The sequence below is a fragment of the Miniopterus natalensis genome, chromosome 4 (assembly GCF_054644295.1).
Source record: "Miniopterus natalensis isolate mMinNat1 chromosome 4, mMinNat1.hap1, whole genome shotgun sequence".
NCBI classification, from domain to species: Eukaryota; Metazoa; Chordata; class Mammalia; order Chiroptera; family Miniopteridae; genus Miniopterus; species Miniopterus natalensis.
In genome coordinates this window covers 36,940,786-36,966,866 of record NC_142084.1, presented here as the reverse complement: position 1 = coordinate 36,966,866, position 26,081 = coordinate 36,940,786, and the positions used below count along the sequence as shown (strand labels likewise).

The window sequence follows — 26,081 nt, the reverse complement described above, 5'->3', positions numbered from 1 at the left end:
CTCCCTCATAAAAGCTGAAAACGCTCTTCTTTGATTTCTAAAGTCCCCCCGCCCCCAGCATGTTTATCCGGTGCCAGGAGGGAAGCTTAGCTCAGGCTGGCTGGCGGTTTGGGCTAATTGTCTGGCCGCACTTCAGAAAGAGGCTTTTTGAATCTGAGCATTTAGGGAGAAAGTTGGAGAAGCGTGGCTGTATGAAAGAGCAAGTGATGTTAAATATTCATGCTGTGCGCACACACACACACACACACACACACACACACACACCTCCCCCTCCCCCAGCCCCACATACACACAGACGTGGGTTCTTATATGTTTGAAGTGTTTCCAGTTAACACTGTGCGATTCAGCCTTGCTCATTTGTCTGGGACAGTTAGTTATCCTTCCATCAACATTTTAGGACTGCTACCCCCGCCCCCCTTTTCTTCTCTCATGTTGAATTCAGCAAACTTTGTCCTTGCTTAAAACCCAGACATTTTCTGAAACAATTCTTAAAGTGAATAGCAACATAGTCTAGCTCATTTTTCAGAAATGATAAAATTATTTTACAAAACAGAAGAAATTGACTATAATTGAACAAAATATGATAACATCGTAGATTGCTTTAGTAACAACTTTGAAGTCATGTTTCCTGAGCTTTTAGGAAATACACATTTTATATTTTAATGCGTTGACTTATTTTTTTCAAAGTACATGTACTATAACCACAGGAACTTTTAAAATAGTCACTTAAAAGGAAAAAGAAAAATAGCACTTAACTAAAAACTTTTTGTCTTATTTTTGTAGCTACATTTTTTTCAAGTTTTCTACAATGAGTATGTTTTACCATTATAATAAAAATAATAAAACTTATATTTAAAAAAAACACCTGTTGAGCAGTTGCTGAATTTTATGTTCCGGAATTCATCAGGTTTCTCCCTCACCTGTGTCGTCTACAAGAGGGATGTTGGTGAAGGTGCCGTCCTCCTCTTCCTCTCTGCTGGACCCGTCCATCTTGTACACTTTTCAGGCCTGTTAGTGAGGAAATGAGGGCAGGGAGGAACGGCAGTTGCCTCATGTGATCATTCTTGTTAAATCATTAATAAGTGAGCGTCCAAGCAGGTGCTATCTGATCCTTGCACTAGCCAGCCTCTTCCTGCTTTCCACCTGAGAAGGTCTGACCTGAGTGTCGTGTTCTTCACGGGAAATGGCTAGAGACCCAAGTGGAAGAGTCACAACCTTTACCTGCAGCTGTGGAGCCGGCACTGGTGGTGTTCTCTGGCTAGATACCAAACCTTGCCTTCAATCCTGTGATGATTTCCTTGGGCCGAGCTGCCCAAGATCATTGCTAAAGAGCCCTGGGATGAGGTCGGGGGAAGAAATAGAATTTTATATGATTAGCATATCTTCTAGACACCTATAGTAAACTTCTCAAGGATTTTGGTCAGTGACCTAACAGCAGTTTCCTGTCCCATACCTGGATAGGTCTGTGGTAAGGATTAAAAGTGAACCTGATAAATGTCAGAAATATGTGCGGAAATAAGATTCTCTATGGATTGAGCTCATCAGTGCCCTCTCATATTACTGTATAATATACTTTACCCTATGAAGCTTCATTAAAATGACAGGACATCCCTTGTCTATTTCTGGAGGAGCCCAAGGGGAGAAATGTTGGTCTTGCCAGCCTTTAGGGCCATGGCCCTTTGTTAGAAGAGGAAGCATTCTTTTACAATTCTTTATCTTGATCCCCTGGTCCACATTCATATACACAGACAAACCCAAAACTATTTGAAAATTTCATATAATTCCTCTTTGTGTGTGTGTGGGGGGAAATCAGCCAGATTTGATGATGAATTTTAAGCAGAAATTAAAATTGAGTTACTACTACATGTTACATTCTGCCCTAAGTGCTTTGATACAGAGGATAATTTTTTTTCATTTGAGTTCACTGTTTTACATCAAACCAAATGGATGTGAGCTGTTGGAAATACTGAACATTAAAAATTAAATTCACTAGAGTAGAATTCCTCCTAATTTTCCAGTTACACTCTACAAATATTGAGTGTCTATTCTATACAAGCTGAGTACTTTGGAGGGTTCAAAGTAAGAAATAAGCATTGCTATTAATAAGGTTATAACAAAGCTCAAAGGTAAGAGTCCTAGAGGTTTACAGAAGGGAAAGAATATACATGATTGGCAGGTCCTGAAAGGCTTAGAGAAGGTGACATATGAGATGCATGATCAATGACAAATGGGATCCAACAGGCATAAATGGTCAGGTGGTGAGTGCTGTCTCAGTGAAGGGTCATGGGCAAAGGCTCAGAGTTGGGAAAGCATTAGGCACAGTTGGGAACCAAGGTGGAATGTAGGTTAAGGCCATATCCAAGAGAGCTTAGTCCAAGGCCTCTAAAAATCAGACACTAAGATGGGATTAAAAACATGAGAAGAAATACGGAGGGAGTCAGGAAAGGCTGGAAAAGCCTCAGGGCATGATGCAAGACTGACCCAGAGCAGAGACAACAGGGTGAAGTCCTTCAGACTAAGGAAGTTCTGACAAGGTTGTCAAAGAGTAGTCAAGCCAAAGTCGACCATAAGAGGAGGCCTGTGCCTCCCAGGAACAGCCTCCCTTAGCTTTTCTGTAATGCTCAGCTTTCCTGTTACTGGCTAGGAGCAGCTGGTGGGAAGTAAGGCCTCTGTGCAAATATGGCAATGAGTTTGAGCACAGCAGCTGGGGCCCCTGGTCAATTGCACTCCCTGTAGTTGGAGGTTTACAAGGCACATGATCATGGCCACCATATGAGCTGTTTTTTTTCTAGCAACTATCTATCTATATATAATTACAGACTAGTACTGTAGGAAACATAGAAATACCTCTCTTGCCTAATCTGTCTCTCTTGTCAGTCCTAGAAATAATAGCACACACTTAAGAAGTGCTTACTATGTGGCAGAAAACAACTCCATGAGGTAAGCACTAATATTCTCATTTAGAATATGAGGGAGCTGAGGCATAGGGAGAAATTAAAGACAAGTAGCTAAGAAAGTGGTTGACTTGGGATTAGAATCCAGGATCTCTGGGTCCAGGGCCTGTGCTTTTAACCACTATATTAACTACTCCTAATAAAATTGCTGGGTAATTGAGGGGGTGGAAGAGAAGAATTAATCAATCTGGGAAAAGAATTTAGAAACCAAAGGGTACCTTTGGTTTAAATTGTGTATTTGGGTTTTATTTTTTTATTACTCATGGCCAATTGTACTTTTTATTAGGATTAGCCTAAGTGCTTGATTTTTTTCTTCTTTCTGATTACCTTCAAGGTCTTTTCTCATGAAGTAACTGTCCTAATGGATGGGGGGGATGAAAAGAAATAAATCTCAAGTCAGTCAGCATTGCCACCATCCCCACAGTCTTTGGGCAAAGTTATGATGGAGAAGATGTTCACTTTTAACTAGAGTGGGAATTATCTGTGGATTTAAATTATTCATGGTGAAAATTTACCCCTATGTTTTCTTCTAAAACTTTTATTGTTTTAGGTCTTATATTTAGATCATTGATTCATTTTGAGTTAATTTTTATATATGGAGTGAGTTAGGGGTGTAGCTCCATTCTTTTGCATTTGGTCTTCCAGTTGTCCCAACACCATTTGTTAAAGATAAGATTCTTTCTCCCATTGAGTGGTCTTGGCATTATGTCAAAAATCAGTTGGCCATAAATGTTTGTGTTTATTTCTGGAATCTCAGTTCTATGCATTGGTCTAAATGTCTGTCTTTATGTCAAAACCATACTGTTTTGATTACTATAGCTTTGTGATAAGTTTTGAAATCAGAAAATGTGAGTATTCCAACTTTGTTTTTCTTTTTTAAATAATGTTTGACTACTTGGGGGTCCCTTGTAGTTCCATATGAATTTAAGGATTGGCATAAATTTGGCAATGGATTCTTAGATTTGACATAAAAATCATGAGTAACAAAAGAAAAAATAGATATATTGGACTTCATAAAAATTAAAAACATTTGTGCATCTAAGGGCATTATCAAGAATGTGAAAGGGCAACATGCAGAATGGGAGATAGTATTTGCAAATCACATATCTGATAATGGTTTAATATCCAGAACATATAAAAAACTCTTACAACTCAACAACAAAAAGACAAACAACCCAATTTTTAAAACGAGCAAAAAGCATGAACAGACATTCCTCCAAAGAAGATATACAAATGGCCAATAAACACATGAAAAGATGTTCAATATCATTGGTCATTAAGACAATGCAAATCAAAACTACAGCGGGATACCACTTCACACCAACTAGGATAGCTTTAATAAAAACAAGAAAATGAAAAATAAGTGTTGACAAGGATATGGAGAAATAAGAGCCTTTGTACGTTGCTGGTAGGAGTGCACAAAGATGCAGCAGTTGTGGAAAACATTTTAGCAGTTCCTCAAAAAGTTAAACATAAAGTTATTATATGACCCAGCATTTCTACTCCTAGGTATATACCCAAGAGAAAGGAAAACACAGGTCCACACAGAAACTTGTATAATGTTTATAGCAACATTATTCATAGCCAAAAGGTGAAAACAACCCAAATGCCGATGAATGGATGAACAAATTGTGATATATAAACCCAACCGAATATTGTTCAACAATAAGCAAGAACAAAGTACTGTTACATGCTACAGCTTAGATGAACCTCAAAAAAATTGTTCAGTAAAAGAAGGTAGACACAAAAAGTCACATTTTATATTACCCTTTTTATATGATAAATTCAGAATAAGCAGGTCCATAGAGGTGAGAAAACAAGAAGGGGGAAAGAGGGAGTGTGGAGTATGATTACTAAGTGGGTACGAGGTGTTTTTCTGGGATGATGAAATGTTTTAAACTAGAGAGAGGCGGCTGTTTAACCACACCAGGAATACACTAAATGCCACTGAGTTGTATTCTTTGTAATGATTAATTGCAAGTTATGTGAATTTCACTTCAATTAAAAAAGAAGGTTAAGAAAATCAAACCAGGCCATGGCTGAGTAGCTCAGTTGGTTAGAGCATTGTCCTGCTATGCCTAGGTTGTTGGTTTGATCCCCGGTTAGGACACATACAAGAATCATCCAATGAATGCATAAATAATAAGTGGAACAACATTGATGTTTCTCTCTCTCCCTCTCTCTTTTCCTTTCTCTCTAAAATCAATAAATCAAAAAGAGAAAATCCAAACAGGAAAAAAAAAAAAAATCAATGTCTTGCTTGTATCTCCATAATATGAATGAATGAATTGAATTAAGAATCCTAAATCATAACATGAGCTATGATTTCAAACTCAACCTAAGACTAGTCTGCCATGCACCAGAGAATCAATAAGGCTAGAATGAACCTTGTATTACATCTTCTGTATCTTTTAGAATTAATTAGGCTAGAAAAGAGGTTAAGGTACAGATACAAATCTTTATTATGATATAATTTTCCCTAAAACAGATGCAAAAGCATAAACACTAAGGTTAATATGGTTATATAAGAAATCATCTTCTGTCGTTTTTTGAATGGGTAATGTGAGTTATAAATGTGTGTACATATTAATGGATGTTGAGGGTAACAGAGCTGAAGAAAGTATAAAATGAAGAGAATTCGTAAACTAACCAGGATTCTCATAATCCCTTTGTCATGATCTCAAAATACCAATTCAATAATGAAGCACATTGGAAGCCAATGTTTGCTGTGGGCTTTCTCCGAGCTTTTTCTAAGCAATAACCCAGGAAGCATCTCTAAGGGCTCTGAGTACCAATTATGACATCTGAAGTGTGTGTAATCAGTAGATTCCTGGAGAGAAACTGGCATCGCTCAAGAAGGTGCTAAGCATTCCTCTGCTAGATAAAAAGGTTCTATTTCTTTTGGAGCAATTTCACAGGAAATTATTTGGATATTTCTGACAAATTTGTGCAAATTGGATTAATTCAGCCTATTAGCTACAGAGGGAGATGGGATGGCAGAACTTTACTATTATGTAGCTAATAATAATAGCTGGCATTTATTGAATGGTTATTCTAAGCTCAGCACTATTCTAAGTGTTTACCTATAATTATCTCATTTATTCCTCACAACAATCCTATAAGGACACAGAAACACATGGACGAAATAGTTTGTCCAACACCCACAGCAGCCAGGAAGAGTCCGATTCATATCCAGGCAGCCCAGGTCCAAAGCCCACATTCTAACCACCCTGGTGCCTTGTAATACACAGGCATTAAAACATACACTCTGATTAATATTGTATTTTTACCTTTATATGTTCATTTCAAAGGTAAAGATCAAACAGTAAAATAGGTAAGAAAGGAAGTATTAGAAATTTTTAGATTTGTATCCTTTAGGCCAGCAATTTTCAACCTTTCTCACCTCATGGCACACATAAACTAGTTACTAAAATTCTGGAGCACACCAAAACTATATGTTTTGCCTTTCTGACAAAACAATAGGTATAATTTTGATTGACTTATGAAAAAAATAATAATAGTAATTGTCTACCTTTTTTACTCCAAAGCGACTTTTTAAAAAAATTAGGTACCTATACTTTTATATAAGGATTTCTGGTACCAAAAATAACCAATCAGTTGCCACCTCATTATGCAATGTGACCAATAAGATGCGGCTCTATTGTACGACCTTTATATATGTTTATGATTCAAGACAAGGCACTCACACCAGATGGCTATTGTAGTATTGGCTGTTTTCATTTTTTTAGTTGACAGTCTAAGGGAAAAGAGGTCAGTGCCCCTGACTAAATAGTCAGCATTGCATATTTTAAAAATTCTTGCGCCTGGCCGGGCGTGGCTCAGCGGTTGAGCATCGACCTAGGATCCAGGAGATCAAGGTTCGATTCCCGGTCAGGGCACATGCCCGGGTTGTGGGCTTGACCCCCAATGACTCTCTCATCATTGATATTTCTCTCTTTCTCTCTCTCTCTCCTTTCCTCTCTCTGAAATCAATAAAGATATATTTTTAAAAATTTTTAATAAAAATTCTTGCAACACACCAGTGTGCTGTGGTACACCGGTTGAAAATTGCTGCTCTAGGCTACTAGACCAGGTGAGCTATTAGTGAGATTTTTTAAGTTAAATAATTTTTCTTAATTATACCCTGTTTTACATGGATTTATCTTTTAGTTTTCACAAGTATATTTAAATTGTATGTCATTTAAATCATGTATTCAATTTCAGTAAATATACTTGAATATGCTGCCAGTTCACATCAAGGAATCTCTACACAAACAATTAGCTTTTGCAATAGGGTGATCAATAGAAACCCGATCCTTGACTTAACTGAGGAATATTCCTTCACAAGACATCAGCCTGAATTCTTCAGCATCTGCAGTAGTGAACCATGACATTCATATAATACTCATTTAAATGGACATATAGCATGTATACAAATCCTATTTAGTAATATAACTTATTAGCAATAGTAAAAACAAACAAATGTGTAGTAAATATGTATAACATTTTCTGATTCAACACAAGGCCAACAAGGATTAAATAATATTAGTTAGTAGCTCCCGTTTTGCCCAATCACCTTGAGATAATCTACTTACCGAGCACAGAGATGGCAGATTTCACTTCAGTATTCATCAAATTTTATGTGGCTTCACTGTGCTTCAGGGGTAAACACTGGATTTCCTTAAATGCCTTTAAGATGCCCAATTCTGCGTGGGCAACACAGGAAAATTTAAGTCAAGTTTTAATATAGTTTATTTTATATATTGCATGTAACTTTTAGTCAGTATATCAACTGCCTAGATTAATTCAACAAATATTTATCAAATACTTGCTATGTGCTAGACATTTTCCTGGGCACTCGAGATATAACAGTGAATGAAACAAAATACTTTCTACCACAGAGCTTACATTCTTGGAGGGGAAGACCAACAATGATCCAACACTCACACACAAATATAAATACTATATGTATGTACAAACATATGTGCCCAAACACACACACATATAATGGAGAGAAGTGCTAAGAAGTTCTAGGAAGGAAAATAATGCAGGGTAGGGGAGACAGAGTGATAGGAGTGCAGTGTTATTTCACACAGGGTGTCAGGGTGGGCCTATCTGATAAGATGACTTGTGAGCAGGGACTAAAGGAGCTGAGCGAGCAAGCATGAGGACATCTGAAGGAAGAGCATTCCTGACAGAGACCAGCAAATACAGAGACCGGGAGGTGGGAGCAGGTCTGGCACGTTCGAGGAAGGTGCGTGAAGGACAGTGAGGCTTGAGCAATATCCAGAAGTCCAGCGGGGGGTGACCATGTCGAGCCTTACAGACACTGCCAAGCTCCCTGAGTTTCTCTCTGTGAGGTGGGACATATATGGGTGGGGCATATATAGGTTATTATCTTCACTGAGGCTCACTTGGGATCGCTCTGGCTGTATTGAAGAAAATCCACTCAAGCTGGAGAGTGGGGAGGGGAGGAAAGGCAGAATCGGGGAAGTGGATTAGAAGATTGTTGCAAGAATCCAGGCCAAGAGAGGATACTGCTTTAGACCTGAATGACAGCTGAGGAGGTGATAGGAAGCAATCCAATTCTGGACATATTTTAGCATTTGCTGAGGTGGGAGTGAGAAAAAGAAAGAGATGAGCCAAGGATGACTCCAAGGTGTGTGGCATGAGCAACTGAAAAGGAAGTTACCATTTGCTCAGGTGAGAAGGGCTGTGGGAAGATCATGTGGCAGGGGAAGAGATTGCCTTTGGGCACGTCAGGTTTGAGATGCCCTTGAAGATGCCATCTCAGACTGGAGATGTTGAGTGGGCTGTCGAATGTGAGTCTAGAGTGCAGGGCGGAGGCCGGGGAGACGTGAACTTGAGTCGCCTGTGAGAGACAGTGTGTAGAAGCCAGGGGCAATGGTGTAGACAGAGCAGAGGGTGGTTCTTGAATGTCAGCACTTAGAAGTCAGGAACGTGAGGAGGAATCGATTCCCAAGCCTGACAAGGAGCAGCCCTAGAAGTGAAGTGAAGAAACTGTTTCCAAAGGACAGAGTAAGCAAAGGGGCTCAGTGCTCCTGGCAGGTCAAATAAGGTAAAGACAAAGAAATAGTCACATACAAGGTGCCTCAGTAACTACCTGGTTTCAGCTTCCTGTTACAAAAATGTTTAGCCAATGAGAAAAACTCATGGTTACAAAAATCAGGAGCTGGGGAGTGATCAGGGAATGGACATTATAAAGAAAAGAAGCAACTTGGAAAATATGAGCCAGACCCTTCCAGCTGGGTAGGCTGGAAGCAGAGGAGGACAGGACGGAAACAGGTTCATTTCCATAGCTCAGTGGTGGATCCAGAATTTCGCTACAGGAAAAACTTAAGGTCAGGAATCTGATTGGAAGGGGGTAGGTGGGCAACTTGTCTTGCAGCTGCATTTTACTTGAGGTTCAGAAAATATCATTGTCCTTATCAAAGAACTGGGAAGAGGGGGGATTAAAAACTCTTCTAAGCATCCCCTTGGAGCCACCCCTACCCTAACTTGGGGCTGTCACATTTGTCCCTGTACAGAGCTGCCTGGTAGGGGACAGTGAGGCCTGAAATTTATCCCATGCTCTGCAGGCCAAGTCATGCCCCAGACCTGACAGGTGTGCCTTTTTCTAATTTGCATACATACTAGTGGTGGCCCTATATCAAAGCAACTATGGGAACTATTTTTTTTTTTTCTTGCATTAAGGAGGAAAATAGCCAGCACTTCTATATTTGAAGATCCTTCCTAATCTGTATAGTGTTTTTTAAAGGTGAGCTCTCCTTATTTTTGTGTCCATAACCTTACTAGGCATTTATTACTGTTAACACCTCCAAAGTCAGTTGCCTCTTAATATTAAAACATGTCTACAGTTGAGGACAAAAATAAAGCCATGAATTAAATCTGACTTCGGTAAATTTTCACATGTCCTCCTAGGAACCAAGAAATTGATACCTGTTTGTGCAGAAACTCTGCAGTCCCTGTTTGAAAAATGCTGCTTGACTGGTGGCTTGTTGAAGTCAGTCTGTTCCTGTTATTCTGGCTCTGTTGGTGCCCTCTGGTGGTTAAGTCATGTGAACATTCATTTTGAATGCTCTTTTAACTGTTTCGAAGCCTTGACTTTGCCTTTTCAAAGTGAGTAACAGATTTCCCGATTATATGCTAAGCTACCAGGAAAGGACTTACTGTCGAGGTAGCAGCGGTGATTTTGTAAACAGATGTCAGACTGAATTGCTATTGATGGGCAAAGGGCTTTTTAAAATGTTGTTTTGGGATAACGTGTGCAAATTGTAAAATTATAGATATATGATGTATATTCAGCACCCAGATCAAAAACATTTCCAGCCCCTTAGGTAAAGCTTTTAAAAAAAAGTTTCACTTGTTAGCATTTAGATCTATTTTACAGCAGAGAAAACCACCTGTAGTCACAGAATGGCCACTGTTACCACCCCCCCCGAAAGTAACCATGCAGAATGATATAAGTGACCATTGAGATGGAAATATGTTGTGTAGAGAGGCTGACTCTGAGGTGGCACACAGATATGGACTGTCCTCCACTCCAACATGGAAAGGACTCATTTTTGTGCCTTTGTTTGGTTGCAATCTCTTTGCTCTCTCTTGAACAATTTTCCAATTCTATTCCCTCCCTTCAGTTCAAAACACCTTGATTGAGTGCTCTGTGCCCAGGACTGCGGGTATGGAGGGGAAGAAGTGACATCCCTGCCCTCCAGGAATTCAGGGACCAGTTGAGTTTAAAGCAGAAAGAGGAGACGGGTGATTCCAAACCAATGTGTTAAGTGTGACAATAATAACAGCTGACATTTATAGAGTATGTCGTCCTAGTATCTGTCAGGACATTCCCTGCGTCTCCCCATTTGACCCTCGTTGCTATTACTTTGCTTTACTGGTGAGAAAATGAAAGCACAGAGAGACTCGTGATTTGGCCCAAGGACAAAATAGCTGCTCAGCGTGGCAGCCAGGATTTGGCTGCACCACCCACATATGTATCCACCTTCCTTCGCCGCTGCTGGTTCTCAGGTTGGCGTTGGAGGCCCACGCAGGGCCTGGAGGGGCGCAGGGAGGCCTTTGACTATCTTGTCTGTTGAGCTGCCCAGTGAGGAGCCATACTCAGCGCTGCAGAAGAATATGCCAGGAGGCGTCTTTTTTTCTGACACAGCTCTAGTCCAGCCCCCCAACTTGCTATCTTACAGACTCGAGCAAAAGCTGCCTGCACCATTGACATATAGCAAAAATTACTCCAGAATTAACACTTTGACTATTCATTGTTATGGCACAAATTTCTCCAAACCTCAGGTAATCAACAGAATCAGGTGTCAAAGGATGTTTTAAAAATTTTTATTTAAATTGATATAGATGCTGCTTGCCTCTCAGTGATTTGTTTTTTCAGTGTTGAAAGGACAGTGGAAAGCATTCCTGTAACCTCAGGGAGTTCCAGACAGCTCAAAACAGATCAGTGGAGTGGAGCGAGGCTCTGAAATCCCACCTGAGGGTGGCAGTTGCACCCTCCTCTTGTCTGATTCTCTAAAGCAGGCAAAGACTCGGGGCACGGAGAGCAGCTCCTTCTCTCAAAATCGTCAAGAGAGTCTTTTCCCCCTGAACATAGATGAATTTTATCATCTGCATCACTGCGATGTCCTCACACTTAGGCTCCTCAGAGGACAATACCAAGTTTAACTTAAATTTTATTTACTACAGGTTAGGTGCCGATGGGAATGGAAAAATTATAACAGGGTCTAGGAGTGGGTAGGATGGTGTTAATGTGGGAAGTGATTCCCGCTCGACCCCTTCGAGCCATCTTATATGACACCAGGGTGTGCTGTAAGAGCGGGCTTTGTGCAGTTGTTTGAAGAGAAAATAAGGCAGGAGCACTGAGCAGTCCCAACAGCCGTCAGGCCTGCCCACCTCAAAAGACCCAACCACATCGTGAGCAGTGATTTGGTTTCACCTGTTTAGTGTTACTCGATTGAGTTTCGTTGGGGTTGCAGTTTTACTTCTAATTTTTAATTTTGCTATGCTTTCATAAAAACATATTTGTATGTTTGTACCTATTCTTAAAACAAAATGATTGAAGACATTAACATTATGAGTTGACAACCCAGAAGAGGTTTTCCTCCGTAGAAGGAGGGGTCTGTCTATGGCTCCTTTGAGGAGCACTGTGCTGTACCCTTGGGCCTGCAGAGGGAGACAAACGCAGGCCTCGCTCTCCACGAGCTCACGCCAGCAGCTCATCCATCCCCGTGGACAAAGTGAAGGAGTTACACGCCAGTGTTTCTGAAGTGATGACACTACATTTATTGCTTTTTTTCCCCTCTACTCTTTAAAAGTTGCTACTTAGCAAGTAGTTTTATTCTGTATTTCCTATTGGAATCTCCCTGACATAGTGGTTAAATTTTTTAAATGTGCATACAGTAAAGTTCATTCTTTGTAGTGTACTGTTTTATGGCATTTGACAAATGTATAGAGTCATGTATCCACCACCCCATACCATATAGAACATTCCATCACCCTGAAAATTACCCAGTGTGGCCCTTCTCTAGAAAACCTCTCCCCTGCCCTCTAACACGGACCTGTTTTCTATCCCTATAGGAGTGCCTTTTCCATAATTTCGTAAAGATGTAATCATACAATATGTAGCCTTTTGGGTCTGACTTTTTTCACTAACAGAATGTATTTAAGATCCATCCGTGTTATTGTGTGTGAATTAATAGTTCACTCATTTTCATTGCTGAGTAATAGTCCATTATGGATATATCAAGTTCATTTATCCATTACTCTGTTGAAGGACATCTTGGTTGTTTCCAATTTGGGACAACTATGATTATAATTGTTATAAACATTCTTATATAAATTTTTGTGTAAAAATAGGTTTTCAGCTCATTTGGAGTTGAAATACCTAGGAGTGGGATTTGTAAGTATATGTTTAACTTTATAAGAAATGACCATGACTGTGCTTTCAACATGGCTGTATTATTTTGCATGCTCAGCTGCAATGAAAGAGAGTTCCTGTTGTTCTGCATCCTTACCAGAATTTGGTACTGTCAGGCTTTTTTTAATTTTAGCAATTCTAATAAACGTGTATGCTAGCACACTATGTATGGATTTCATTTGCACTTTCCTGTTAGCAAACAATATTGAGCATCTTTTATATGCTCATTTGCCATTGATATCTTCTTTGGTAAAATATCTGTTTACATCTTTTGCCCATTTTAAAAAGTGGGTTCTTTCTTTTCTGATTGTTGGGGTTTAAGATATTATCAATTCTGGATACAAGTTTTTGTCAGATTTGTGATCTGTAAATTTTTCCCCCAGACTATGTCTTGTCTTTTCACTTTCTTAGCTATATCTTTGGCAGAGAAAAGATTTAGGTTTTAATAAGTCCACTTCATCAATTTTTTTCTTTTATGGATTGTGCTTTTGATTTGGTAGTTAAAACTTATTGCCAGACCCAGGATTACACATATTTTCTATTGTTCTCTTTTAGATGTTTTATAGTTATATATTTTGTGTTTCAGTTTATAATCCACTTTGAATAACTTTTGTTTTTTAGGCTGTTGATATGCTGAATTATATTGTTTGATTTTTTAAATTTGAACCAGCCTTGTATTCCTGGGAGCTGGCCAGTTTGTTTATGATTATGTATTTATTTTTACATATATTCATTCATTTACCCATTTATGGTCATGTATTATCCTTTTTATATATTGCTAGATTCAATTTGCTAATGTTTTATTGAGAATTTTTGTCTCTATATTTATGAGGTATCTAGCTCTGTGGTTTTATTTTCTTGTAGTATATAATCTGGTTTAGGCCTCAGGATAATGCTGATTTCATAAAGTGAGTTGGGAAGATATTCCCCTCCCTTCTGTATTCTAGAAGATATTGTGTATAGTTGCCATTACTCCTTTCTTACATGTTTTACCAAATTTACTAGTGAACCCATTTGGGTTTTCTTTTTGGAAGTTTTTAAAGTGTAAATTCAGTTTCTTTAATAGATATAAGACTATTCAGGTTAAGTTTCTTCCTGAGTAAGTTTTAGTGGATTGGGCTTTTCAGGAAACTGGTTCATTCTACCCAAGTTGGTGAATTTATGAGCATGGAAGTGTTTGTAGCATTTCCTTACTACGCTTCAATGACTATAAGATCATCATGCTGTCCCGTCTCTCATTCCAGATATTGGTTGTCTCTTTCTCTTTTTATTGGTCAGCCTGGCCAGAGGCTTATCAATGTTATGACTTAGTAAAAAAAAAAAAAAAAAAAATCAGCTTTTTGGTTTAATTGATTTAATGTATGTATCTCTGTTTTTAATTTCATTGATTTCTGTTCTATATTATTTCCTTTCCTGTGCTTGTTTTATACTTCATTGGCTTCCCTTTAATTTCTTAAGGCAAAAGAACAGGTCACTGAATTTAGGTCTTTCTATAACTCTTTTCTAATATAAGCATCTGATGCTATAAATTTCCATCTAAAGATGCTTTGGCTGAATTCTACAAATTTTTGATATGTTGTGTTTTTATTTTCACTTAGTTCAAAATATTTTTTCATTTCCATGAAGGCCTACTCTTTGACCCATGGATTATTTAGATATGTATTGCTTAATTCCTAAATATTTGGGATTTACCAGATAGATATCTTTCTATTACTAATTTCTAGTTTAATTCCCTGTGATTTGAGAATATACTCTGTATATTTTCTATTATTTTAAATTGTTAAGGGTTATTAGGTCTGAGATTATTTACTGTGCACCTGAGAAGAATGTGTGTTTTGCTGCTTTGGAGTGGGTGCTCTATAAATGTCACATGGGACAAGTTGGTGGATGGTGTTGTTCTGGGCATCTGTATCCTTACTGATGTTTCCGCCTACTCGCTCTATCAGTTTCTGAGAGGGATGTTGAAGTCTTCATCTAAAATTGTAGGTTTGTCTATTTCTCCTGTAAGGTCTACCAGTTTTTGTCGCGTGTCTTTTGAAGCTGGTTGTTGGGTGCTACACATTTAAGATAGTCATGTTTTCTTGAAGAGCTGACTTCTTTTTCATAATGTAATATCCTCTTTATGTCAGATAATATTTTCCATTATGAAGTCTTCTTTGCCTAAAATTAATGTTAATACTTTGTTAATGTTTACCCAATATATCTCTCTCCATCCTTTTATTTTTAACCTAAATATGTCTTTATATTTAAAGTGGGTTTCTCATAGGCTGCATATTATTTGGTCCTGTGTTTTCGTTTGTTTGTCTTTAGACAATTCTGATTATTTTTGTCTTTTAACTGATGTCTTTACACCATTCACATTGAAGATGATTATTGATATGATGGGATTAAAATCTACCATCTTACTAGCTGTTTTTATTTGTTTTACTTGCTATTTATTTCTTTTTACCCCCTTTCCTGCCTTTTCTGGGTTTAATTCAACATTTAAAAACATTTTTAATAGTTGCCTTAGGGTTTACAATATGCATTTTTTAAAAATATCTGAATCTACCTTCAAATATACTATTATACACATAGCTCAAGAACTCTATAACAGTACATTCCCAATTCTTCTCTCCCTTTCATGTGCAATTGTTCTCATACATTTCATTTTTCTACATGCTATAAACACACAGTACATCATTAATATTGTTGCTTTAAATAGTTATTTTTAGAGCAATTAAAATAAGACAAAAATAATTTTATAAGCCCTTCGTTTATTTTATTTCTGACACTCTTCATTTCTTGGTGCAGATCCAATTCTCTAACATATATCACATTCTATGGTTAAGAACTTCCTTTAATATTTCTTATAAGGTAGGTCTTCTGTTTGTAGATAGGTCCCTACATTTTTGTCTGAGAAAGTCTTATTGTGTTTATATTTTAGAAGAACACTTTTCTGAATGGAGAATTCAGGATTGATGTTTTCCCCCCTTTTAGCACATTTAAGATATCACCCTGTTTTACAGTTTCTCACAAGAAATCTACTGTAATTTTTTCCCTTGTTCCTTTGTAGATCATGTGTTTTCCCTTCTGGCTCCCTTTAAGATTTAGTCTTTGTCTTTGGTATGTCTCAGTGTTTTACCCTTTGTTTTGTTTTGTTGTCTTATTTGCTTTGTTTTATATTTGCTTTTTAATTCTTCTCGGTGTTCTCTGAGCCTCTTGGGTCTGTGATTTGGTGTTAGCACTAATTTAGAAAATTCTCAGCCATTATTTCTTGACTATTTCTTCTGTCCATTCTCTATTTTTTCTCCTCCTGAGATTCTAAATTACACACACATTCAACTGTTTGATATTGTCCCACACTTTGTTCTGTTTTTCCCCCACTCTTTTTTTCTCTTTGTGTTTCAATTTGGGTAAATTTTATTGACCTATATTCAACTTTGTTGCTTCTTTCTTTGACTACATCAAGTTTACTGATGAGCCTGTCAAAAATATTCTTTATATCTGTTGCTAAGTTTCTGATTTCTAGCATTGTCATTTGATTCTCTTATTATTTCTATTTCTTTACTGAAATGATCTGATTTTTAATTTTGACTACTTTTTCCATTAGATCTTTTATCATATTAGTCATAGTAATTTTAAATCCCTTGGCTGATAAATTCAATGTATGTCCAAGTCTGGCTTTGAGGGTTGCTTTGTCTTTCCAGACTTTTTTTTCTTGCCTTTTTTTATATCATGTAATTTCTTCTGTTGAAAGGAGAACATATTGTATAGGAAAATAGATACTAAGTAAATATTTTTTATGCCAAGACATGAGCATGCCTTTCCTCCTGCTAGGCCTTTAATGTGACAGCTTGTGTTAATCTAGTCAGAAATTGGACTGGAAGTTTATCGTTGTTATGGTTACTCTCAGTGCTCCAGAGGCTTCAAATTCCTCTAGGGACACTTTTATTTCATCTCCTCTCTTGATTTTGGGTCTTGATTTGGGCTAACCTCCTGAGAAAGTCTGTATCTTGTATCTCTCAGCAGTATTCCACTGCAACTCTTGTTAGCATGGTGGTAGGAGATGGGTGAGGGTTGGCCTCTTATGTTCCCATGAAGCCTCAGTCTTAGACACTGGAGACCTGGGTCTCAAGTGTTTCTGCCCCTTCTCTAGCTGTAGGGCTGGACCTAGCAAGTATTCTTGTTCCTCTGATAGTGGGAGAACTTCACTTCCCCCCTTCTTCTCTCCTGGCTGCAGCCAGTTTCCACCAGTGCTCACAGGGCAGTTTGGTTTCCCTCCCTTAGTAGGTTAAGGCTTCGCTGGGTAGGGGGGGATAAAAGAGATGTCTCAGGGTAACTTGGGCAGTGGCTGCTGCACTCTTTCCCCAGTTAGCACCTTATAGGACATTTCCTTAGGATTCTTCCTGATCTTCCCTGTGAGCACCTGATATTCTGAGAGAGAAAACCTACAAGGGGGTGTGAACTCTCTTATGTTTGCAGTCCCCTGGGACTTCATACTTTCATGCTAACCCACACTTGGCCTTTAGCAATTCTTTAAAGATTTTTAGTTTAAACTTCTTACCAGCTCTTATGCAATTCAGCAGCATCTGTCCCAGCTAAGCAAATGCTTGAACCTTGTTTCTCCCTGCTGGCCTTTGTCTTTCTCTTGGTTTTAGGGTAGTCTGCCTCTGATACAGGGTGGGGCAAAAGTGGGTTTACAGTTGTGAGTACATGAAACACTGAGTTTATTCTTGCTTAATATGTATTAGTTAATGCATTATTTTCCATAAAAATATCTATAAGCTTATTTTTGCCCCACCCTGTGTTAGTTCTCTGATAGGTTCAAGAAAACTTGTTAATTTGAAGTTTATCCAGCTTTTTTCTTATTGTAAGGGTGGAAACAATGCTTTTATTTCTGTGACCTTTCATCACAACCACTATTTATGTTTTAAAATTTAAATTTCATTAGCATTAACTCGATTGTTAAAGTTTTGGAGGACTTTTGCCACAATCCAAAAACATCTTTCTAAGTACATTTGGAAAGTAGAACTGGGGATCACCAATGAAAAGGATATAAAAATGTGATGGCATAATATTTTGGGTCACTAATTTATATATTTTTTCTTTTCTTTATGTTTCTTTTATTCAAGCATGGAACTGATTCTGTGTTTCGTTGCCTCAAGGGTGGTGGTATGGTAGGATAGAAAGAAGTAACTTCCAAGAATTTCTGGATTTTATCTCCAGAAGCCTGAGCCTAAGAACTTAGAAGGTCTTCAGAGACAGAAGAGAATAAAGGTTTATAAGAAGCAAAGAGGCTCGGCCAGGCGTGGCTCAGCGGTTGAGCGTCGTCCTGGGATCCAGGCAATCGGGGTTCGATTCCCGGTCAGGGCACATGCCCGGTTGCGGGCTTCATCAATGATTCTCTCCTCATTGATGTTTCTGTCTCTCTCTCTCCCTCTCCTTTCCTCTCTCTGAAATCAATAAAGATATATTTAAAAAAAAAAAAAAAAAAAGCAAAGAGGATAGCAGGAGGAAAAACAGTCTTTCCCAGACTAGAAAAAGCTTCCTGCCCCAGGACTGGATATGAAGGAAGGCCCTGGACTACAGCAGAAAGGATGCCACAGAACCCACAATCCAGGCAGACAGGACCCCTAAGCCACCTTACAAAAGATCCCCATCTTAGGCATGGCTTAGAAGCATAAAGTACCACCGGTTCTGAAAAGCCCACAGGACCAAGGACAATGGAAGTCTTAGTGGAAACCTGGGACAAATACCAGAGTTCTCCACCTCCACAGATACCTTCACACTGCAGAATAGGCTGGACACCTGAGGTGACCTCGAGTGGGGATGGGGCACCTCCAAGAATGCCGGAGATCCTATTTTCTCATGAGCATGGAGAGACTGGGGCACCAAGTCCAATATAGTAGATTTCTAGAAAATAGAGATTTAATATTGTTTGCACACCTTAATTTGTGGACTGAGAATCATACCTGCTACTAAAGAATTCCATTCCCTGGGACCTAGCTATGGTTCTGTTTTGTTGAAAATATTTTGGATTCTAGTGACTCAAGATATTTTTTTCCACTCCGATGCATCTGAGGGGTTCAGTGTGCTCTAGGATCGTAATGACTCCTCCTGGGGTGAGGTGTGTGGGGTGGTAAAGACCTCGGGAAAGGCAGGAAGTTTGAATGAATCTTCCAGGTGATTCTGAAAACTGCCCCTCTCCCACACTAGCTCCCTTTGCCCACCCTTCCCTGACTGTTCTCCCCTATGTGCTTGTTTTTCTCAATCTGGATGCTGAAACAAGGGCACAGATTGACTCTTTTAAGCAGGAGGTGTGATCTTACAAAGATGCATGGAAAAGCAAACACATCTGTGAAAACGTATAGTGCTATAGACATAAGTTGAAATGAACTGTTATTTGCATTACAAACAACTAAAGAATAAGAGTATTTGTGAATCTGTAGCTAGGAGAGAAAACAAATCTCTGGGTTTCCTCCTTGTGAGGTGGTTGTTGACTCAGGAAGCTGTCCTTCTTCTGACCCCTCCTCCCATGGAGGTTGTGAGAAGGATCATGGGAAACACACAGAAGCATCTGAATGAAAATGCCCTCCAAGTGAACAATTGAGAGAATTGCCTCATTTCTCCCATTCAGCTCTGTTGACTCTGGGCCTGTGCTGGTGTGTTGATGAGAGTGGAGATGTGTGGTTTTGCTAGTGTTTCTGCCAATGAGACAGCAGCTGACTGGGGATAAGTGTTGGGGGGATAACGCCTTTGGCATGACTTTTCCAGAGCATCTGTCCAGTGCCATTGTGGAGAAACACAGAGACCTAGTGTGGGACTCACATTCTTAATTTTGCAAATGTCTCACCACCACATAAGGTCACAGCAACCTGATATCTTAAAGCTGCCATGCACGTTGGGCCTATTTCTCTGATCCAATAAAATCATATCGTGGCATGTCTTCTCTCCCCTGGGGGAAAAAGGCCTGAGGCCAGAAATCTTTTGGAAATTGAAGCTAAAAGCAAGAACCAGGTAGAAACCTCTAAAAATCTAGGTTAAAATGTTCAAAAGGTGATTTATTAGAGTCCAGAAATCTCCACCGTCCCACCAGACAGTGTGGGTGTCACCAATGACTCACCAAGAGGGTCTAGTTGCTGCCCAAAGAGGCTGCTATTTGGACCTACTAATGGAAGACACTACTGGGAACAGAAAATGTCCTGTCTCTTAAACTTGTTTTTAAAAGTTACTCCTAATACAGCACACAGGTTAGGAGCTTAAGCTCTGGAGTTCAAACTGAGCTTGGGTCCCACTTACTAGTTGTGTAACTTCTGGTTAGTCACTAAATTATAAAAATGGGATAAGACAGCACCCATCTCGAAGGGCTATTGTGAGGATTAGATTAGGGAATGGCGCACAGAGCCTGTAGAGCTACACAATCAACATAGATATTGTCAGCCATAGTCTCCCCTTTTAAATATTTAAGCCACAGTCTACCACTTTGTACCATGACCCAAAGGTCGCTTCCCCCTAGAAAAAGAATGTCTGTTAACATCCAGGGGAGGAATAGGGATTTGCATTTTTATTATTCCACTCACTGAGAAGACAGATATTTATTTTCTTTTCAGGGGATTTGTTAGGGTCAAACAACTAGGTTCTTTATGAGGGGAGAGTCAACATGTCCTAGGGACAGTGAATTGCCACCTAGCCTTCAGATTCTTGACAGAAACTTTGATCCAGTGTTTGATTCTCTCGGGTTCAAGGGACTCAGACCCATTTGGTGGTAGGAGGTTATTGTAAGAACAGACAGAAAGATAAAAAAGGCAGGGAACCATTTCAGCAGCCGCGGAGCCAAGCCTCCTGAATTGGAGGGGGCATTCATGGTTATCAGAATCTTGGGTCCCAGGGCCCCTCTGGCCATGGTCATCTCATTGCCCTCTGAGACCAACTGCTCATTGTTCTTAACACCAGGGTGTCCACCTAACATCTGGCCAGCTTCTTTGCCAATGTCTCCCTCTGCTGCTCTTGCTTCCCTGTCTCCTTGAGAGTCATACCCAAGAGAGAGAATCTCTGTGGAATATTTTGTTCCTTAGTGTATAGGGCTCCTGTTATGGGGCTGAGTTCTCACTCACAGAAAGCACTGGAATCCCAAAAGGACAGAAAGAATGGGACCCAATTCTTTCAGGAAATGATGACTTACTGCCTTTAGCCTTGGTTTTACTTTGTAAATTAGTAAGAGAGTCTTGAATTTAATGGCTGCCTCCCCGGGATCCTAGCTCAGGTCCTTGGGTCTGAGACTCCTATCTCTTAGGTGCAGATGGCAGATTTGTAATCAGAGAGATGAATTTTCTGTTATTACTATCCGCACTGGCTCATATGCTGAGTTTGAAATCCACATTTCCAATTTAATAACTTTTTGCTTGCAGGATAAACTTCAGGTTACTGACTGTAAATTTGTTCAAGGAGAAATGCAACACTTTATGACAAATACATAGAATGACATGAGGATCCCGTGGCATGAAAAGATGGTGGACTGCCCCGGCCTGCGTGGCTCAGTGGATGGAGCATTGGCCGTGCACCAAAGGGTCGCAGGTTTGACTCCTGATCAAGGGCACATACCTGGGTTGCAGGTTCCCCACCCCAGTCGGGGTACTTGTGGGAAGCAACCAATTGATGTGGCTCTCTCACATCTATCCTTCTCTCTCTCCCCCTCCCCCCTCCCTTCCACTCTCTAGAATCAATGGAAAAAATATCCTGGGTGAGGATTACCAACAACAATGAAAAAAGATGGAAGACTGACTTAGTGAGAGGTACTAATCTAAGGAGCTCTGCACCCAAACATTCCAACTGCAGGAGAGGAATAGGCCCTAAATGACCATCATTTGTTATGTCAGCTTACTTAGTTAACATATAAATTGTCATCTCAGTTTTACAGAAAATTATGTGAAGGCTGATGTGACCTTCAGATGAATTTCTTGGTAGTTCTTTCTACAGGTTGCAAAAGTCCTAGTGGTACCTTGAATTAAAAAAAAAAAAAAAAAATCAGCAAAGAAGCATTCTGCTCTTTATAGTAATAACAGCAAGTTTATAAGATGAGACAACAAAATTCCCTAGATTTCAGAATAATTTTACTCCATACTGCCAATTAAATATATAATTATGTAATCACATATGTAAACCTGGGTTTTCCTTTGCTTGAGGTGCCCTTAGTTCAGACTCAAAGGGTATTTTTAGTTCCTGTTTTTCCTTTTAACTGAGCTTGATCAGTGAACGAGACAGTCTTATCAATCATGTACTTGTTGGAAAGCGTGGAGCTTTTTTTAAATTTTTTTTTATATATCTTTATTGATTTCAGAGAGAGAAAGGGAGGGAGAGAAACATTAATGATGAGAAAGTCATTGATCGGCTGCCTCCTGCATGCCCCCTACTGGGGATCGAGCCTAAAACCTGGGCATGTGCCCTGACCAGGAATCAAACCGTGATTTCCTGGATCATAGGTTGATGCTCAACCGCTAAGCCATGCCGGCCGGGCAAAAGCATGAAGGTTTTGAATCACAAGGTTCATCTCAAAATTAGAAATGCCCCCTCTTAGGCGCCCACGTCAAGACTTCCAGGAGACAGTTGTCACTAATCTTAGGTCTGACATGTGTCTTTGGGTAAAAGCCGCTAAGAAATATTCCTTGAGATGATGTGGGTGGGGAAAGCAATAAAAAAATGGCATTTCTATTTTTTAACAAGTAAATTCCAATTCATATTTGCTAGAAAGCTAAAGAGCTGTTTCTCACTTAAAGTGTTTTTCCGAAAATGTTTGCCAAACAAAATTACTTTAAAAGCAAAGCACATTTTCTCACTGAAACATTCTAAAGATGCATCCTCAAGGGATATTTGGGGTGACAGAAAAATATTTTGTTACTACGCATAATCATCACTAACATTTATTGAGGGCTTACTACCTGCCAGGCATTGTTCTAAGATCTTTACACCATTCTCTCATTCCCATGATAATAAGAGATACCCTCCCAATTTCCCAGGTAAGAAATCAAAGGAAAAAGGCATTTTAAGTAACCAGCCCACGATGTAATGGTTGAGATGGAGAACGAATGAACTCAGGCACTGACCCTGAGCACCCCCTTAACCACACCACTGTGCTGCTACCAACAGATGCCCAGGTTGAAGGGAGGAAGGGGGGGCATTTCATAGTCCGTCTGACACTGAGATAAAATCCACTGTAAATTGGATCATGGAGTTTGAGGTCTCCATCCTCACCTTCGATATCATCCTAGGAACTTATCTAGGATGGCCCTACTGTTTCCCTTGGCTTTTGATCGCTCATGGTGGATGGCTGGGAAATGTTAATTGCATGATATAGATTCACTCATTCTATGGGAAGGAGTCAGATAGCTCCCTCCCTCCCTCACGGTATTTATGGAATAGGTAGTTGAATATTAATTTAACTGAATTGAACACAGATGTTATAGTTTAACAAGTGCTACTGAGAAACAGTTGCAGAAATAAGACAAATGAAGATTTTATAAATATGGTTTATTAATGATAAAGCTGAAGTAAAGAATAAGGCTTCATTGTGGTTACAGTCAGACTCTCTTACGCTTTTCCCCACATCTAAAACTTGGTACACCACACCTAAGGGAAGGTTGGCTCTGCAGACATACATACATGTACATTCATACATATGCTGCACATACATAGAAAACAGCTGCATCCGCTGCATCTACTGTATTCCTCCATTGGGACAAAGTGAGAGCTAGGCCTTTAGACCTGGGCTCGCAGCCGGTGGGCTCTGACCCCCTCATGATTGCCACCCAAGAGGCAGGAGGTGAGCACAGCACAACCATCCACAGACAAGGAGATCCAAAACAGAAGAGGGAGAAAGGGCTGAGTTTCTCATGCTTAGTCCTTTCAACTTCACCAAGCAGATAAATATGACTTGACCCTCAGAAGAGAGTAAATAGGGTGAGAGGGGGGCTGGCTGCAGCTACTTCTCAAGGGTTTTCAAAGGGTGAAAGGTGCTACCATGTGGTCCAAGGCCAGAACTCGATGAGGAAGAGAGAGGGAAGATTCCCTCCAGTGCTGGGAACTGTGTTGAATGCACTGAGCCTGCTGGTTGCTGCTTTGGCCGTGAGTTCCTACTTGTGTTAAACAGACACACAGATCTATTGCACATGGAGTGAAGGTGCCCAAAGGGTTTATTGTTTTTTGTGATTTATTTAAGATTTGACCATAACCTTGTGAAGTAAGAGATACGAAGCCAGCTGGCAGCAGTTAGGTAGCTGGGAATGCACTCAGCATGGTGTCCTGAGAACATTTCAGTCAAGGGGAGAGGCTGGGTATTTTCCTTGTCTGAGAGGCAGGAGCAGCCTATTTGAAATAAGGATGCATCGGATTTAGGGAGCTTTTAATTGACACTGTATTACTTCCAACACTTGAGAGATTCCATAATGGAGCAGCCCAACCAAGTACAGCTAATTGAAGATCAATTTGTCTCAACTTTTCACATCGCAAGGTTTTAAAGGTATTAATGCATACGAATGTCCAACCCTTTCTCTCCCCACATTTTAAGGATAATTGTCTCAACTGCTCAGTTCCTTTGTTGTTCTGGTCAGGAAAATGAGTAGAAAGGAGAATTGGGAGAAGTGAAGAGATGCAACTTGATTACATAGGAAAAGGCATAGAGCCACCTAAGGAAACAAAGAAAACACCTTTCATCCAAGAAGGATAGCAAGAGAGAGGGGACGGGGAGGGATAGGGGAGGCAGCCTGGGCTAGAGACTTTGGAAGAGAGGAAGAGAGAGACATGAGCAGCTGCCATGAGCTGTGGAATTTGGGGGAGAGAGGAATGGGGAGGATTTGTGGCAAGTTTGCAGTAGGCACATCTAAGTAACTCTCTTAGCAACATCAAAAGAAAGCTTTCATAAAGATCATCACTCTTCAAGATTTGGGAATGGGATTTGTTTTCCTCTTGGATAAATGATCATGAGGGGACAAGCTTTAAGGAATGGCAAAGAAGCCCAAATAGATTTGTATCTGTCAATTTGGATCTTTCTGGAGTGAGTCATCCAGGGGGTACTGACAGGCAGTGATTGTAAAAAGATGAGTCGGCAAGTGGCCCGAGTGCACAGCCGGACGTACAACAGCTCAAGCACAGAGTGGTGACAGGGATACGTTAGAAAGTGGTCCTTGGCAGAAGTCAGAGATCTGAGGTACTGTCACCTTTCTAGTCACTCTTGGCCAACACATTTCCTGTCTCCTAGCAATGGTTTTCCCTGGGCAAGACTTGTGTACAGTCTTTGGCAAACTGTCTCTGGGCCTTCCATCCTGAAGGATGTTCGCTGGAAAGAATGGCCCGCGGGTGAAGCACGGTTCCAGCTGGTGGGCCCAGTGTTCTAAAAGTCACTGCGCTGGGATTCGGAAGTGCTGGACCTCAGGGTCCGTGCCAGTGCTGGATGACTCTTCACCCGCCTGGCCTCAGTTTCCTCAGCTGTGAAACAACAGTCTTGGGAAGAGAACATGAATGATCCCTTTCAGTTCTAACATCCCATGATACCTTTCCAGGTACTCATTCCGTACTGCAGTTATTGGTGCCAATTTGTCCTGTGCCAGAAGCCTGGCCAGCTCCCCTTCCCCTCCCAGATGTTCATCCCATTCACACCGTGCTCCTCCCAATCAGACCTGCCTGGGCGTGAGCAAGGACAGTGGGGCCACGGCTACGGCAGGAAGGTGCGTGCTCCTTAACCTTAAGCTCTAAGCTAACTCGGGGAGGGAGCGGGTGTCTCCTCAGTGACCTGGGCACTACGGGAACCACAGCCCCTACAGGTGTACACACGCAGATTGAGACAGTAGAGCTTGTCTCTGGGGCTCAGACAGCTTACACAGCAGAAGGAGGCAGCTTTGTTTTTCTACAGACACTTCTTTGGAGCCACTGAAACAGCAACTGGATAAATATAGAAGGCTGACGCATGAACTCTGAGAGGCTGTGTGCACGTGAGCGTGCATGCACCAACAAGCCTGCGAGCTGGAGACTGCCACGTGGCCCTCAACCTCCAGGAATCAACACTGAGGCTCCCACAGCCAGAGAGTCGGAACAGAATGTGGTGTCATCAAAGAAGCCTGGCAGGAGGGTGAGATGAGGCCATGAGCACAGCCATGCCCTCAGCTCCTTGGAGCTCTCTCAGAGGTTGCCCTCTGGTCGGCCCA

The 26,081-nt window shown here is 40.3% G+C and overlaps 1 long non-coding RNA gene across 1 annotated transcript in view; it reads left to right on the top strand.

Annotated features, from left to right (window-relative positions):
• The window catches only part of LOC107532533 (uncharacterized), a 90,803-nt gene that overhangs the window by 17,716 nt on the left and 47,006 nt on the right, over positions 1-26,081 (top strand). The gene's annotated exons all lie outside the window — the stretch shown is intronic.